This window comes from Magnolia sinica, chromosome 14 (assembly GCF_029962835.1).
Source record: "Magnolia sinica isolate HGM2019 chromosome 14, MsV1, whole genome shotgun sequence".
NCBI lineage: Eukaryota > Viridiplantae > Streptophyta > Magnoliopsida > Magnoliales > Magnoliaceae > Magnolia > Magnolia sinica.
Window position 1 is genome coordinate 6,739,309 of NC_080586.1, and position 18,496 is coordinate 6,757,804.

Here is an 18,496-nt window from a genome sequence, read left to right on the forward strand (position 1 = left end):
TAGGGAACGCTCACCGGCTTTGCCTGGTCCATCACATACTTGATCAATATTTACCTAAGGTATTCTGCCTGAGATAACCAAAGCCTACTCCTCTTTCAATCTCTATGAATATCAATGCCGAGAACCTCCTTTGCTGCCCCCTGATCTTTCATCCTGAATGTCCCATTTAACCGAGTCTTTAATACATTGATTTCAGACAAGTCATGATTGGCGATCTACATATCATCAACATACAATTCCTAACTCACTATGAAGGAATCAAAATTTATACTACTGCATAGGCGATAGGTAGTACCACGACCTTCTGCAAACTCTTTTTTCAACCCCTTTAATTTTGAACGGCTCTGGTTGCTTCATGAAGAACTGCTCTTCCAACTTCTCATGCAAAAATGTAGTCTCCTCAGCCATCCTTTCAGCTCAAGATCACAATGGGCAACCAGTGCCAATACGGATCTAATAGTCACCTACTATACCGTCGGCCTGAATATCTCTGAGACGTCGATCCCTTCCCTCTAAGCATATCCCTTCGCTACCAACCTCGCTTCATATCCATGTTGTATCAGTTTGAAGATCTACCTGCATTCAACCGCTTTCCGGCCCACTATAAGCTCCACCAGCTCTTATGAGACGATCTGGTACAATGAGTCAATCACATCGTTCATAATCACCTTCCACTTCTCAGCACTAGGCTTACCAAGAGTCACTTAAATAGTAGACGGATCCCTCTGTAATGAGAGCATATGCGATATTGGAGTCGTCCATGTACCTTTCTGATATCCTGCGATTATGCTGTGAGATTCTCCTCACAGGTGGCTGCTCCATCTGCTCTGTATCTCTGTCCATGTGTCTCACCCTTCATGCTCTTTGTTGAGGGTCAAATATTGCATATCAGACCCATTTATTGCATAGATTTACAAGCATGACACCGTTTAATAGCCTAATTTAATTGAATTTGTGATGCAGGGCGTCTTCATGAGCTTGGACTGAGAAAGGACACTAAAAAGCATGGATTTACCGATCTGATGACACTAAAGCATGGGACGGACTCTAGAAGACCAAGAGCGACGAAATTATACACCAGGGGTCCGCAGAAATCGAGGAATCGAAGCTCAAGTGGCCTGAAAAGTGTCCAGAACGCAAGATCACGGGGTTCCTGTCATCTGATGGGTTCGAAACTCCATACGTGGCCTGAGGACCATAAATGAACCGTACACGTGAAATTTCATCCATTGGATCTCTCTGGAAGTGGTCCAATGCACAGATCAGCCCCTTTAATTGTTATGTGGGACCCGCCTGATATCTGTATATGCTTCAAAGTTGGTCTAGACGGTCTAAATGAGATGGCAAAGCGGATGGATGGATTGGATTTTGCTGACACATCAAGGTGGGGCCCGTATGCGATGTGTGTGTGCACAGAACATACAGACCCGAGCCGCACCGAGCCAACAGACGCGGGTCAGCAGCGCTGACCCGCGTTTCCTTCCCAAACATGGCAGCAGCCGTTTCGCACCACGTACGAACGGACGACGTCCGTTTTACGGATCGTTGTGGGCCCCACTCAACCCCCAGTTTGATGATCCAAACCGTCCATTGGATCCGTAGGATGGCTAAGACCCTCACCTAGGTGTTTTTTCTCCACCATGCAACCTATCGCGCGTTCCTAGCCGCTTAACGCAGAACGGGCGGTGAAATTCAAAAATACAGTGGACCGCATCAACGGACAACCAAAACCGTCCATCTCCAACCAGAATTCCGAGACGAATCCAACCGACGGAGTGGATTTCCTCCCCAGCATCATTCAGGGCCTCCACCAACATCCCAGCGCGAGCTCTGTTCGCGCAGCCGGGACTTCCGGGCCGTTCCTTGATCAAGACAGCGATTGAATCAGCAATCCAGACCGTTCATTCGCATCAACAGGAAGCCGTGACCACCACCAAGAAGGCCGATTTTGGTTTTGGACAATCAGTCCTCCAAAATCTCAAGCAAAACGCGGGTCCTCCGCCTGTCACTGCGAAACGTGTTTATTTCCGACTCCAACACGGCTTCTGGTGCGGAAGGCTTCCGCATGGAGGATGGAAAGCGGGCTCGGACGAGAGTACTATATAAAAACGAAGGAAGAAAGGAGAAAGGGCAGGTTTTTTTTGAGTTTGGAGGAGTGGGAGAGGTGGCTGCCGAACGTGGAGCAGGAAAAAGGAAGAAAGAGAAGACGTGAGGGAATGAGAGAGAGGTGTTCGGTTTGAGGGAAAAACGGAAGCAGCAACGGCTGTGCTTCCTGCGGGACGGACGACTGGAGAGAGAGGTTTTCCTTTTTGTTTTTCCTTTATTTCCTTCCTTTAATGATTTTTTTCTTCTTCTCCTTTTTAGTTAGAATTTAATCCATATCATGCTCGGCTAAACCCCTTAGCTAGGGCTAAGGGGAGAAGCTTGTAGCGTGAGGGGAAGATTTTTTTTGCCTTTAATTCTATTTTAAACTGAATAGATTTGGTATTGGGTTGATTTTATGGGAATATTTTTTTGTTTTCTTTAATGGCATGTTGTGACTGAAATTACAATGGGCTTGCAATGGCTTTGAATATTCCTTTCCTTTTTATGTTTATGAAGTCAGGAACCCCTGTTGTTCATCATTGTCCCATGGGCATGGTAGGATGACAATACCCTTCCTTACCTTCATAATCATGTTGATTGATTGGTAATTAGATTAATTCTGTTGTTTGCTTTGTCTCATGGGCATGGTTTGGTGATGGAATCCATTCTAATTCATCCATTCTTCATCTTTTGAAACCTATATCAATGGCAGTACAGTAAATTCTCATAATTTGTGATCCTGGCATACGATCTCCCTGATCTCTACAAGTGGATCCTCTGAATCCCTAGTTCCCTTTCTCTGAATTCCTGAAAGTCTTAGATAATTCTTCCACAATTATTCCTTAAATTATATTTGGTTTAAATTACATCTTAGTCTAGTTCTAGTTCTACTTGGTTTCAGATAACGTACAGGTATCAGTCCCTGTGGATTCGACCTCGATCTTACCGAGTTTATTACTACATCACAACCCTGCACTTGGGGTGTGAACAAGTTTTTGGCGCCGTTGCCGGGGAACTGACGGTTACGTTTTTCTGAAATTAATTAGTTTTAGAATTGGGTTAGGATTAGGATTTTACTAACTTTAGGTTAAAGGTTTTTATTTCATTTTATTTTTAGGAACTATTATTTTATTTTTAGAACCTAACCTATTTTCCTGATTTTGTAGGATCCTTACATAAGTTCTAAATTGGTAATTCCTTACTAATCTCTCTACTTTTTCTACCTTTTAGAATTAGGGTTTAAATTTTGAAATTTTTAATTCCAGTCTTCTTTTTTCTATTTTTAGGAAGCAGTTTATTTTTAGAAACTAGGGTAGTTATTTCCCTTTCTAGAAAAATCCTCTAATTTTCGAAACTTTTCTCTTTTGTTTTTCACTTTCTATTTTTAACTCTTTTTAAAATCTAATTTGTTTCCTCATTTATTTTTAGGATTTTTGTTTAGAAACTAACCTTCTTATTTTGTAGGCCTTTAAGATAGAAATCTCTAATTTGGTAAGCTCTTTCCCTACTTCCTATCTTTCAGTTTTCTTTTAATAATCTACTTTCTAGGTAGATCCTTCCTAATTTAGTTTAGAAATCTCCACTTTCTTTTAAGAATTCATTCTTTTAGAAATTAATTTACTGCTATTTTTCTTTTTAGAATCTAACTTATTTTTATTTTATTTTGCAGGTTTTTAACTTAGGACTTCAATTTGGTAATTTCTTTCCAACTCTCTCTTTCCTTCTAGATTTTCTTTTCCTTTCTTAGGATTAGGTTTTTAATTGAGGGTTGCGAGTGTTTTCATGCCCAAGTGGGCCCGTGACAACACTCGACGTCTCTTAACTGAAGGAGGATTGGTTGAGGGGTTGACTATCCATCGCAGGATTAGACACCGCTCGAAATCCCCGGAGTTAACTGAGGTTATGGTGAAGACCAACCTCCTCTACTTCCACCCGGGTGAGGATACCCAAGATGAAAATGAGGTGCAACAGCACCCCGCCTCGTACTTTACGAGATTTTCTACAACCGCGGGAGTGAGTACGCCCTCATGCATGATTTTTCCGAAAATACAGGACAAATGGACATCAAGCCAGAGTTATCCAACTCCTTCCCAAATTCCATGGACTTGAATCGAGAGTCCATATCTGCATTTGAAAGAGTTCGATGAAATTATAGCTACATTATGTTTTCCTAATGTATCTGAGGATACAATTAGGCTGAAACTCTTTCCTTTTTCCTTAAAAGAGAAAGCTAAGATGTGGTTACATTCACTACGTCCTAGATCCATTGGCACATGGAACGACATGCAGAGGGAATTCATAAAAAATTCTTCCCACATCATAAAACGATTACCCTCAGAAAAGCGATCATGAACTTTGCCCAAAAGGAAGATGAAACATTCTTTCAATGTTGGGAAAGGTTCAAAGATTTGGTCAGTTCATGCCCACAACACGGATTTGAAACGTGGCGCATTACAAATTTTTTCTATGATGGACTGACATCTTCAATGCGCCAAATGGTCGAGACAATGTGTAATGGAGAGTACATAAATAAAGATATCGACGAGGTATGGGACTACCTCGATAGTTTGGCTGAAAAACACAATCTTGGGACTATTACCCAAAGTCGAACACCACGTCTAGGCCGACTCAATTAAAGGAGAAAGGTGGATTATATCTCTTGAAAGAAGAGGATGATCTCAAGTGTAAAGTGACTACGCTCATAAGGAAAGTTGAGGCCATGGAAGGAAAGAAGGATAAGGTCAATGAAACTGTTTACGGCATCTGTGATTGCAACATTCACACAACTGAAAATTGTCCTACAATACCTGCCTTTCGAGGAGTGTTGAATGAACAAGCCAATGCCGTAAATAACTATCAAAGACCTTTTACTGGATCTAACTCCAACACATACAATCCTGGCTGGAAAAATCATCCAAACTTTAGTTGGAGGAATGGACAAACGGCGACTCCTCCAGGTTTCTTCAATCAAAATCCAAATCAAGTGAAACCTCAAGAGGAACCGGTTCAAAATCCCATACAAGAGCTGGCTCAGGCAATGCGGGGAATCACAGATTTTATGCAAAAGATAGATTCTCGTATGACGGTTATAGAAAAGGGGATGCTTCCTGCACAACCTCTCCCTAATCCTAAACCGCAATACGAGAATAATGATCCCAGCTCTTCAAATCAGATGGGACATGCTAAATCCATCACCACTCTTAGGAGTGGGAAGATCATTGATAAAACTCTTCCGGTTAGGCCCGAGAAGCCTCAAGAACCAAAAGAGGACAACAATGATGGATCCAGTGATGCCCCACAAAAAGTGGAACCGGAACTTCTAGAGAAGCCAGTTGCTCCATTCCCCCAACGGTTGGTTTCACCAAAACCTCTCTCTAACTCTCAGGATATCTTAGAGGTGTTGAAACAGGTGAAAGTCAACATTCCTCTGCTTGATGTCGTTAAACAGATACCTTCATATGCCAAATTCCTAAAAGACTTATGCACGACCAAGCGACGGAAAATTATTCAAAAGAAAATCTTCTTGACCGAGAAAGTGAGTGCCATCCTGAAGCAAGACGTGCCGCAGAAATTCAAGGATCCCGGTAGCCCAACCATATCATGTGTAATCGGGAACCATCGAATTGATCACGCACTTCTTGACTTAGGAGCGAGCGTCAATTTGATTCCCTACTCGGTATACAAACAGTTAGGTTTGGGTGAATTAAAACCCACCCTAACCACACTACAACTTGCTGATCGCTCTGTTCGTGTACCAAGAGGGATAATTGAGGATGTGTTGGTCCAAGTTGATAGATTTTACTACCCTGTAGACTTTATCATCCTGGACACTGAACCCATCAATAACATGAGCACTCAGATTCCTGTCATTCTTGGTCGCCCATTCCTTGCCACATCAAATGCAATTATCAATTGCAGGAATGGTATCATGACTATGTCTTTTGGAAATTTGACATTGGAGTCAAACATTTTTTTCAATAACGGCAACAACTCAGAGGATGATGACGATTTCCACGACATTAACATGATTGACTCTTTCGTGGAAGATACGACACCTCTGACCTTATCCTCCGACCATCTAGAGATGTGCCTGGCCTACTCCCATGATTTTGATGATGACATGATTAGGGAGACGTGCGCCTTGCTTGATACTGCACCGGTACTTGAAGTTAACCGATGGAGGCCACAATTTGAAGAATTACCACAAACTGATGTAGTGCCTCTACCGTCTAACCTCAAGCCGCCGAAGCTTGACCTAAAACCTTTGCCCTCTGATTTGAAATATGCATATTTGGGTCAAGATGAGACATACCCGGTGGTGATCTCTGCCCACCTGGAGAAAGAACAGGAGAGTATGCTTATATCTACTCTCATTGAGCATAAAGGAGCCCTGGGATGGACGATAGCGGACCTCAAAGGAATCGATCCCTCGATTTGTACTCATCACATATACCTTGAGGATAATGCAAAAACCGCTCGGCAACCACAACGTAGACTAAATCCCAACATGAAGGAAGTGGTTAAGGCCGAGGTTCTTAAACTATTGGATGTGGGTATTATATACCCTATATCTGATAGTCAATGGGTGAGTCCAACTCAAGTGGTCCCTAAGAAGTCCGGAATCACCATCGTAGCCAATGCTAATAATGAACTCGTGCCAACTAGAGTCACTACTGGTTGGAGAATGTGCATTGACTACAGGAAGTTGAATACCGTCACGAGGAAAGACCACTTTCCTTTACCATTCATTGATCAGATCCTAGAAAGGTTAGCTGGTCATTCCTACTACAGTTTCCTTGACGGGTATTCAGGTTACAACCAAATAAAGATAGCCCCTGAAGACCAGGAAAAGACCACATTTACATGTCCCTACGACACCTTTGCTTACCGAAGGATGCCATTCGGACTATGTAATGCCCCTGCCACCTTTTAGCGATGTATGCTTAGTATCTTTTCTGATATGGTAGGACAATATCTAGAGGTCTTCATGGACGACTTCTCTGTTTACGGTCCATCTTTCAGCAAGTGCCTGGAAAGCCTTAAATGTGTGCTGAAAAGATGTGAAGAAAAGAAATTGGTACTTAATTGGGAGAAGTGCCATTTTATGGTTCAGAAGGGAATTGTCCTTGGGCATATCATCTCGTCCAAAGGAATCGAGGTAGATAAGGCAAAAATCGATCTTATCTCTAACCTACCTCCACCTAAGAACATCAGAGACGTGCGATCCTTCTTAGGACACGCAGGATTTTACAGGCGATTCATAAAGGACTTTAGTCTTCTTTCTCGTCCTTTATGTAATCTTCTTCAAAAGGATGTTCCGTACAAGTGGATTGAGCAGTGCCAGGAAGCTTTCACCAAGCTTAAGGGCACGTTAACCACTGCACCTATCATGCAGCCACCCGACTGGAACCTTCCTTTTGAGCTTATGTGCGACGCTTCTGATTATGCTCTTGGGGCGGTCCTAGGCCAGAGAAAAGACAAGAAGCCCTACGTCATTCACTACGCAAGTAGGACTCTAAATCCTGCCCAAGTGAACTACTCGACTACGGAAAAGGAACTCTTAGCCGTAGTGTTCGCCTTGGATAAATTTAGGTCCTACCTGATCGGATCCAAGATCATTATATATACAGATCATGCGGCACTGAAGTATCTTCTTTCTAAGAATGATTCTAAGCCCCGCTTGATAAGATGGATCCTTCTACTCCAAGAATTTGATTTGGAAATTAAAGATAAAAAGGGAGTAGAGAACGTAGTGGCTGATCACCTTTCTCGCCTTAATACCTCTGATTCCCTTGAGGCGACCCATATCAATGACATGTTCCCTGATGAACAACTGTTTGTAGTCTCCCATTCACCTTGGTTCGATATTGCTAATTATCTTGCTACGGGTGCTATACCGCACAATGGACTGCGTAAGATAAGAAGAAATTTTTCACCGAGGTGCACAACTTTTTCTCGGGATGATCCTTACTTATTTAAATATTGCCCGGACCAAATTCTAAGGAGATGTGTACTAGACGATGAACATCAGAGCGTCATCTCCTCTGTCACTCAGAGGCCTGTGGAGGTCACTTTTCTGCTAAAAAGACCACGGCCAAGATTCTGCAGTGTGGCTTTTACGGGCCCATATGTCGAGGGACACTCATGAGTTTTGCAAAGCTTGTGAGCGTTGTCGAAAATTGGGAGCATTGTCCGTCGAAATATGATGCCTTTGAATCCCATTCTTATCATTGAAGCATTTGATTCTTTGGGGCATCGATTTCATGGGACCATTCCCCAATCGTTTGGAAATCAGTATATTTTGCTCGTAGTGGATTATGTCACTAAATGGGTCGAAGCGATTCCGTGTCGAAAGAATGACCATCGCACGGTCATTAAATTCCTAAAAGAAAACATCCTTTCTCGATTCGAACGCCTCGAGCCATCATTAGTGATGGAGGCTCACACTTTTGCAATAGACCATTCGAGAGCTTAATGAAGAAATACGGTATCTCTCATAAGGTGAGCACCCCATACCATCCACAGACAAGTGGACAAGCTGAGATTTCTAATAGGGAGATTAAACACATTTTGGAGAAAACGGTTAACCCTGATCGTAAGGATTGGTCAATCCGATTGATCGATGCCTTATGGGCATACCGTACTGCCTTTAAAACTCCTATTGGAATGTCTCCCTTTAGACTTGTCTATGGGAAAGCTTGTCACTTGCCTGTGGAGCTGGAACATAAAGCATCTTGGGCGATCAAAAATCTTAATTTCAATCTGCACAACGCTGGCTACGCAAACTTCCATTGAATGAACTTGAAGAAATCCTAACGACGCATACGAGAATTCGAGAATTTACAAGCACATGATGAAGGAGTTTCATGATCAACATATTCTACGAAAATCATTCACGCCAGGCCAGAAAGTCCTTTTGTATAATTCTCGATTACATCTCTTTCCGGGTAAGCTTCGATCTCGTTGGACCGGCCCTTACATTGTTGTTACTGCTTATCCTCATGGGGCCGTCGAGATAAGAGATCCCGACAATGGCAAGGAGTTTAAAGTAAATGGACATCGTTTAAAGTCATTTGTCGAGAAATTTGATTCAGAGGACATGTCCATGCCTCTGACTGATCCTGTTTACCAGGACTGATCTCCTAGTCTGATGGAGGTATAGGTAGGTTTATCGCTTTCATAGGATTATGATAGTTGCTTTGGTCTGGCTGAAGACGTAAACTTAGCGCTCCTGGGAGGCAACCCAGCTCTTCATTTCATTTCATTTTTATCATTAGTTAGTTCAATGTTTGTGGGTAATATTACTGCAAACCCTCACGAGACTACAACTCGTCCACTAGGGGTAACCTAGGGGTTTAAAGGCTTGTTGCCACATCAAATGCAATCGAGAGCACCTGCGAAAGTGGTATAGGTAGGATTTTATTTTTGTTAGTTCTGTGTCACTTTCTCTCTCGTGCTGACCGGATTCCATGCTGCGATCTCTTAGAAAGTCTCTCACGATTCATCATCCAGGTACTATCTTCCCTTCACTCTTTCTTTACTTTTGTTGTCCTATGCGCATTCCATACTCATATCCTTTACATTGAGGACAATGTAGCTTTTAAGTTGGGGGTGGGAGATTAGGTTACCTAATCAGTATTTTCTTGAGCAAAAATTGTAAATTGTGAAAATTTTTAAATTTTTTCTGGACTTTCTGGTGAATTCAAAGTGATTGGACGACCATCTTTGATTTAGAATTACAGGATATGGAATGTTGGTGATTTACTGCTCTTGGATTCAGTTGCTCGTTAGATTTCACAGTTAAGTTTAATTATTAATCCATGATTAGAAGTTGTAAACATTGATTGAGTCATGATTTCACATGTCACATCTCGCTTACACATTAAGATTTCAGTTTGAAACTGATGGGTTAATTTGGTGATCAGTAAGCATAGAAGGAACCAACTTGAACAATTGCCCGTCAAGATCAATAAAAAGGAAGAGATACCGTTGAAAAAGGTTAGGCAAAGAATCTTCACTATAGGTTTGCTCCCTATAAGTGTGGACTTCATTCCCCTTTTTTGTTTTCTTCAAAAAAAAAAAAAAAAAAAAAAAAAATGAAGGAATGAAAAGATGATCTTTGAGGCAAGCTTTGGTTATTATGAATTCTCTTGTTGATTACTAACGATATCCTGAAATAAAGAAATGAATATTAATGTTGAAAGTTGGGATTACACTTTACATCTGTGGAACTCAATGTTTAGGATTATTTCTAATTAAGGGACTAATACTTTGAATGAAGTTTATCGTGTGTTTGAGTCTAGGAGAGAGTAAGGCCCAACATTCATGAATTGTTGAATTCTGAATATCTAGATTGTTTTCCAAAATCACTCGAGTTCATAGAAATTCTCCTGTAATTCTCAACTTATTTTTCGCATACTTTGCTCGGACTAGCAAAATGCTGGTTGGGGGTTGTGTTGAGGGTCAAATATTGCATATCGACCCATTTAGTGCATAGATTTACAAGCCTGACACCGTTTTATAGCCTAATTTAATTGAATTTGTGATGCAGGGCGTCTTCATGAGCTTGGACTGAGAAAGGACACTAAAAAGCATGGATTTACCGATCTGATGACACTAAAGCATGGGACGGACTCTAGAAGACCAAGAGCGACGAAATTATACACCAGGGGTCCGCAGAAATCGAGGAATCGAAGCTCAAGTGGCCTGAAAAGTGTCCAGAACGCAAGATCACGGGGTTCCTGTCATCTGATGGGTTCGAAACTCCATACGTGGCCTGAGGACCATAAATGAACCGTACACGTGAAATTTCATCCATTGGATCTCTCTGGTAGTGGTCCAGTGCACAGATCAGCCCCTTTAATTGTTATGTGGGACCCACCTGATATCTGTATATGCTTCAAAGTTGGTCTAGACGGTCTAAATGAGATGGCAAAGCGGATGGATGGATTGGATTTTGCTGACACATCAAGGTGGGGCCCGTATGCGATGTGTGTGTGCACAGAACATACAGACCCGAGCCGCACCGAGCCAACAGACGCGGGTCGCTGACCCGCGTCTCCTTCCCAAACACGGCAGATGCCGTTTCGCACTGCGTAACGGACGGACGACGTCCGTTTTGCGGATGGTAGTGGGCCCCACAACCCCCAGTTTGATGATCCAAACCGTCCATTGGATCCGTAGGATGGCTAAGACCCTCACCTAGGTGTTTTTTCTCCACCATGCAACCTATCGCGCGTTCCTAGCCGCTTAACGCAGAACGGGCGGTGAAATTCAAAAATACAGTGGACCGCATCAACGGACAACCAAAACCGTCCATCTCCAACCAGAATTCCGAGACGAATCCAACCGCCGAAGTGGATTTCCTCCCCAGCATCATTCAGGGCCTCCACCAACATCCCACCGCGAGCTCTGTTCGCGCAGCCGGGACTTCCGGGCCGTTCCCTGATCAAGACAGCGATTGAATCAGCAATCCAGACCGTTCATTCGCATCAACAGGAAGCCGTGACCACCACCAAGAAGGCCGATTTTGGTTTTGGACAATCAGTCCTCCAAAATCTCAAGCAAAACGCGGGTCCTCCGCCTGTCACTGCGAAACGTGTTTATTTCCGACTCCAACACGGCTTCTGGTGCGGAAGGCTTCCGCATGGAGGATGGAAAGCGGGCTCGGACGAGAGTACTATATAAAAACGAAGGAAGAAAGGAGAAAGGGCAGTTTTTTTTGAGTTTGGAGGAGTGGGAGAGGTGGCTGCCGAACGTGGAGCAGGAAAAAGGAAGAAAGAGAAGACGTGAGGGAATGAGAGAGAGGTGTTCGGTTTGAGGGAAAAACGGAAGCAGCAACGGCTGTGCTTCCTGCGGGACGGACGGCTGGAGAGAGAGGTTTTCCTTTTTGTTTTTCCTTTATTTCCTTCCTTTAATGATTTTTTTCTTCTTCTCCTTTTTAGTTAGAATTTAATCCATATCATGCTCGGCTAAACCCCTTAGCTAGGGCTAAGGGGAGAAGCTTGTAGCGTGAGGGGAAGATTTTTTTTGCCTTTAATTCTATTTTAAACTGAATAGATTTGGTATTGGGTTGATTTTATGGGAATATTTTTTTTGTTTTCTTTAACGGCATGTTGTGACTGAAATTACAATGGGCTTGCAATGGCTTTGAATATTCCTTTCCTTTTTATGTTTATGAAGTCAGGAACCCCTGTTGTTCATCATTGTCCCATGGGCATGGTAGGATGACAGTACCCCTTCCTAACCTTCATAATCATGTTGATTGATTGGTAATTAGATTAATTCTGTTGTTTGCTTTGTCTCATGGGCATGGTTTGGTGATGGAATCCATTCTAATTCATCCATTCTTCATCTTTTGAAACCTATATCAATGGCAGTACAGTAAATTCTCATAATTTGTGATCCTGGCATACGATCTCCCTGATCTCTACAAGTGGATCCTCTGAATCCCTAGTTCCCTTTCTCTGAATTCCTGAAAGTCTTAGATAATTCTTCCACAATTATTCCTTAAATTATATTTGGTTTAAATTACATCTTAGTCTAGTTCTAGTTCTACTTGGTTTCAGATAACGTACAGGTATCAGTCCCTGTGGATTCGACCTCGGTCTTACCGAGTTTATTACTACATCACAACCCTGCACTTGGGGTGTGAACACTCTTCCCGTTATATGGCCATGCTCAGCATGCCACACACGTGAAGAGGTGAAATCCGCTACAGCCATTGCAGCTCCACCTTTTGAAGTACTCCTAATCAACCTGTACATGTTACCGAGTCATTGTGCTTTCATGATTACCCGTGCCCCCTTAGATACCTTAAAGACACCATCAATACTTATGTACTTGCAGCCCATTGCCTCAAGTACACCAAGAGAAATCAGATTCTTCTTCAAATCAGGAATGTGCCTAACATCAGTCAAGGTACGCTCCACCCCATCAAACATCTTGATGTGCACCGTACCAACAACCATAACATTAAAGGTAATGCCATTACCCATAAACACCCGTCCACCATCGCACTCCCTGTGACTAGCGAACCAACTCTGATGAGGAGTTATGTGAAAAGATGCCCCTATGTCTAAAATCCACTTGCCTCTACGATCATTGTATGATCGTTTGATCATAGATACAGACAAAACATTACCATCACATCCACTGGATCCATCTGACGTGGTAGCATTGGCCTCCCTGTATGCAGCCTCAAATTCTTCTCTTAAATTTAAGATTTGTACAATCCTTTTTCATATGTCTTTCCATCCCACAGTTCTAGCACTTTAACTTTCCTTTGCCCTTGCCCTTGGATTTGGATCCAGAACTTGAAGATCATATACCTTATTTAGAATTCCTGCCCCTTGTAGACAATGCATCAGAAGATGTCCCCATGTTGTCGTTAAGCTTTTTCATGACCTTCCCTTGAAGGGATGAGATAACGGTGTCGACACTTAGGGTTCTATTCATAGTGCACATTGTGTCCTTGAATGACTCATATGATGCCGGAAGATAATTCAGCAACATACATGCTTGTTCCTCATCTTTCATCACTTCCTCCATATGCAGCAATTTTCAAACCAATTTATTAAAGTTGCTGATGTGAGCCTCTAGATCTTCAACCTTTGCCATCTTGAAGTTATACCACTAACGCTTCTAGTGTAGGCAATTTTCAGAGAATTTTTTCGCATAAACATCCTCTAATTTCGCTCACAACTTAGCCATAGTTTTTTCCCTGATGACATTATATAGAACCTCATCCGTGAGACATAAACGGATTGATGATAAGGCCTTCTTATCAAGAGTATTCCAATCATCATCAGTCATAGTAGATTTTCATCCCTTAAGAGTACCATCTTTGCCTTGCTTGATTAAGGAATTGATCATCTCGATCTTCCATAACTCAAAGTTATTTTTCCCTGAATACTTTTTAATATCATACCCAGTGCTTACCATTATTGCTTATCCGTCATATTTAGATCTATGATCAACGATTGCTCTGATACAACTTGTTGGGGTTTGTGCTGTGGAATCACATAGATATGGATATCTAGGATAACAATCCAAGAGCACCTAGCAAACACAAGAGAACACAAAGATTTAACGTAGAAAACCCTTTTGGGAAAAAAAGCTACGGCACAAAGCGACAGATCTTCACTATGAAAGCATAAATTATAAAGAGAAAGGACTTACCCGATTCGAACAACCTCGAATCTCACCCTTGCTAAACCCTTTAAAACCTTAAAACCCCTTCTAGAAACTCTTAAAATACTTTTAGAAAGCCTTAGCATACCTTAGAATGGTCCTAGGGAATCTTATTTATAGTTTAGGAAACTCCACTTATGTACCTTTCTAAAACCGGCTTAAATTTTTACAGTCCGCGCAGAATCCGTGCACCATCTGCGTAACCTTCGACTGGTCGAAGACCTCGAAAAATTCATAAACATTGTTGCTGGACTTCTAGTCGAACTTCCTTCGACTAGTCGAACTTTTTTCAGAACTTTTCAGATTTAAGACATCCTTTTTAATAACATCCTTAGGCCATTATATCATCCAACCTCATCTGAGAAGTCACTCAAAGTGGGGCCCCACTACTGCTTTTGACCATAGACCACCATTGCAGCCAAGATCAATCCTATCCATAACAGATATCTTGCAGGCCAGGATCCTATTCAAGAAAGAAGAAGGCAGCAGCCTCTTGGTCATAACTATTGGGATCCTATGATATCCCAATCCTAGCACTTTCATCTATTTTTTTTTTTTCAAAAAGGAATCTCATTGTATAGATTGATTCGAGCAGCCCCATCAACAAAAATAGAAAGGGCCACCTATCATAAGGAAGAAAACAAAAGAGAAAAGAAGAAGTACAAAGATGATCACTCCTCCCTCGTGTAACCCAGACCCGCTCTATCCATAAATAATAGACTCCTGGAGGATCTAGGAAGTGAGATCTGTTTTTGAAAGAAAGTACTGGTGTGGGTCGCACTACCCCTCTGTGCCAGCTCATCTGCCATCGCGTTTGCCTCCCTTGGGGTGTGCACGAAAGTAACCTCTAAAACTTCTAATAACATCTTAACCCAATTGCCTTCCGGTAACAAATGGACCACACCACTACCAGATCCTTGGAGATAGAGAATCGGAATTATGGACTTTGAGTCACTTGCCACCTCCACCTTTGAGAAACCCAATTCGGCACACCGAGATAGGCCTTCTCAGATCGCCATGAATTCAGCGTGGGTATTGGAGCTTGGACCATAGGCCGAAGAGAAGGCAAACAGAAAATTTCCCTCACTGCACCTAGCCACACCAACCCCCCTAAAGGGCCCAGGTTACCAATGAAAGAACCATCAACATTAATTTTTATCCAGTCCCTCCTTGGTTTGATCCATTTGACAACTTAAGTCCTCTTTCAAATTGAGTCCTCTTACGAATGTTTGTAGTTGAATCATAGTACTTTCATCTATGATTCAAGTATAAACATTCGGTTCCAAAACATGACCGTCTTTGAGCAATGCGATCCAAAGTCTGGAAAATACTTCACAGGCTACACCATCTTCATGCATTGCATCCTCCAAACGATAACAGACGTAATGATACTCAACCAAAACAGGATCATTGAATATTGGGTGGGCAGTGATGAAGAGGTGGTCCATCTCTTCAATCGGATGTGCCAGGTACTAATTGATTTCTAGGACAATTACCTCTTGAGCCTGATTAATCATGTGGCCAAGGTTTGTGAGACCAAGTGGTACACACGGCAGGCCAGGTTGATGCACGATTATTTCAGTAGCCCGTGGTCCATACTCCAAGAATGGGGTACTGTGAACGCAGATGGATGGTTAAAAACAAAGAATATCTGAAAAATTCAATATATGCTGATGATTGATTTTAACCTCTTGCAATATTGGGAGCTTCAAATGTTGCTGAGATGGAAGGAGAACCGTGTTTGTTGGGCTAGTTCAATTGGCAAGTTACAGGCCGAGGACTGAAATGATGGTTCTTGGGCTGGGTTTGACCTGTGTATAAGAGCAAGTCATCGCTGCCCAAGCACATTCAGTCTTTCAAGGGCATTTGTATCATATATTATGCATGGTGGGCAATGGGTAATAAATAGCTCAGACCTTGCACAAATGTGGTTGGCCAAGCTTGGGCTTAGGCCGTGTATAATCATTATGGGCAGGCCTTAGGTCTATTCCTTTTGGCCTGTCAAAGGCCCTCACTAGACGTCATGGTTTTGGGCCAAAAATACTAAGTCTCTAATTTGGCCTAACCACGTTATTTTCTTAATTTTTCTAAGCCCTTTTCATGTTGGGAACGACTCCTAAAAGTCAAAGATTAAAAGTTATAATAGAATTAAAACTTATTATTTATAATAAAAATGAAAATAAAATAGACTTCTGATTGTCGATCTGATGGAATCCCGCAAATCCGGCATCAGTAACCAGGCATAGCAAGGTTGGTTGGCCAAAGTAGCTTTTCCTACCAAAAATCATATATGATATATCAAAAAAATCATCCTAGTTTGCGAGATATGACTGTTTTAAGGTTCTGACAGTCCTAAGCACTTCCGCCTTCGATCGGGCCTTTTCTGGTTCATCTTGGCCATGAAAGTGTCCATGACTTGCTCTACATCATCTAGTAGGAATGATGATCATCTATAAATAGTAAATTTATTATTTATAGTTAGTCCCATTTTTTGGGTGTTTGAGTCTAAAACTTCGTTCTTGGTTTGAGCTCATTATTTAAGGGATTGTAATTATTATTTTTATAATCAACCAATTTATTTTAAATTTATTAGAAATTATTTATATTTGTATTCCTTGTGAATTTGAAGAACCTTTGTGAGAAGTCCAGCCAGCTCCGTGGTTTAAGAGTAGTTATTTGCTAAGGAAGATGGTTCATCACGTCCTTCCCCTTCCCTACGTCATGACAGCCGGAGGAATAGGTCGTGGTGTGAGATGACTTATTGCATTAGCAAGGGATGCTCTTCCCAGGATGTGTTGAAACTAATTGTTTTAATCCAAATTAAAAATTTAAGTTTAAAGTTCAAAATTAAAAATAATTTCAAGTTAAAAAATACATACAAGCCCGAACCCAGCTAAGCTCAAGCCCAAGCCCAGATGCCACGTGCACGACTAGGCACGGCTCGTACGTGCGCGTGGTAAATAAGGCAACCCAAATCCTCACCCACAGTTTCCTCTACTGCATATCTCCTAGAGTCTTCTATTCCCACACTTTGATCTGACGCAGGATAAAAGAAAAAGGTAGGGATAAAAGACGAAAAAAAAATATTTCAAAAGATTTGTTTTTTATTTTAAAAATTCTTACTTTGCTAACACGCCCATACTCGGATCTGATGTTGGATAAAAGAAAAAGGTAAAGATGAAAGACGAAAAAAATATTTGTTTTTTATTTTAAAAATTCTAACTTTGTTAACAAGCCATACCATAAAGAACAGTTGAGACGGTGTCTCCCACCAATTAATGTGTTGAGCCTTATCATGTTCTTTATATTACATTGAATCCAGTCAGATGATGCACCTCACTAGCATGAATGTAATTTTTATTTTTTATTTTTAAAGAGAATTTTATAGAACTTACATTCTATCACTTTTTTCAAAAGGGTTTTCAATAAACTACATCATTAATTTAAGTAATCGAAAAACTGGATGGTGGATCTCGTGGGCCTCACCATAAAGTTTATGTCAAATCCACCCTAATCATAGGGTGTGTTACCTTCGTTAGGCCCAGGGCCAAAAACTCATATTCGACCATACAAATGAAAACATTAGATAAGGCAACACTCACCATCAAAGCTATTTGTCTTCGTGTGGTCCTCAAAGCTATGTTAAGTACGTGGGATATTTTAGTAGAATTCTAATACTGACTTTTCGATCGAAATGGGGACGAGGGGCAGAGATGTTTCTTGGGTCAATTATTTTGATGGGATCACAAGCTGGATGGATATTGAATGTCATAATTGCATTACGATACACCTCACACAGTGTTGTGGATTGGGTCCCGTCCTAAATTCCTGTGGAAGAATAGCATTCTTAAAGCCCCATGCATGGGAAGCGGATTGCGTCCTGCCCCCGCCTTCATGAAATCGTTCCAGGGAGGGTTTCTGTGGTGCCTACATTGATTTATGACTTTTTTTTTTTTGAAACAAAATTTTATTTTAGATTGAGAGTAAAAATTTACACAAGGGCTTCGGGCGGACCCTACCACAAAAAAAGGTGGGGTCCGCCTATCATAAGAACAAAAGAAAAATGAAACTAGTGCTCTCGCAGTTTACCCAATCCCACCTGCTTATCCATAAAGAAAAATGAAACTAGTGCTCTCGCAGTTTGCCCAATCCCACCTGCTTATCCATTTTTCCCAATTATTTTACAATATGATCCTAAAAATGAGGTAGGTCCAAGGCT

General features: G+C 41.7%; 1 non-coding gene across 1 annotated transcript; it reads right to left on the reverse strand.

Annotated features, from left to right (window-relative positions):
• Positions 1-4,415: 4,415 nt before the first annotated feature.
• LOC131226446 (small nucleolar RNA R71) lies at positions 4,416-4,522 on the reverse strand. The gene has a single exon (XR_009161831.1). It is a non-coding gene; the product is annotated as a small nucleolar RNA R71 (small nucleolar RNA).
• Positions 4,523-18,496: the final 13,974 nt, after the last annotated feature.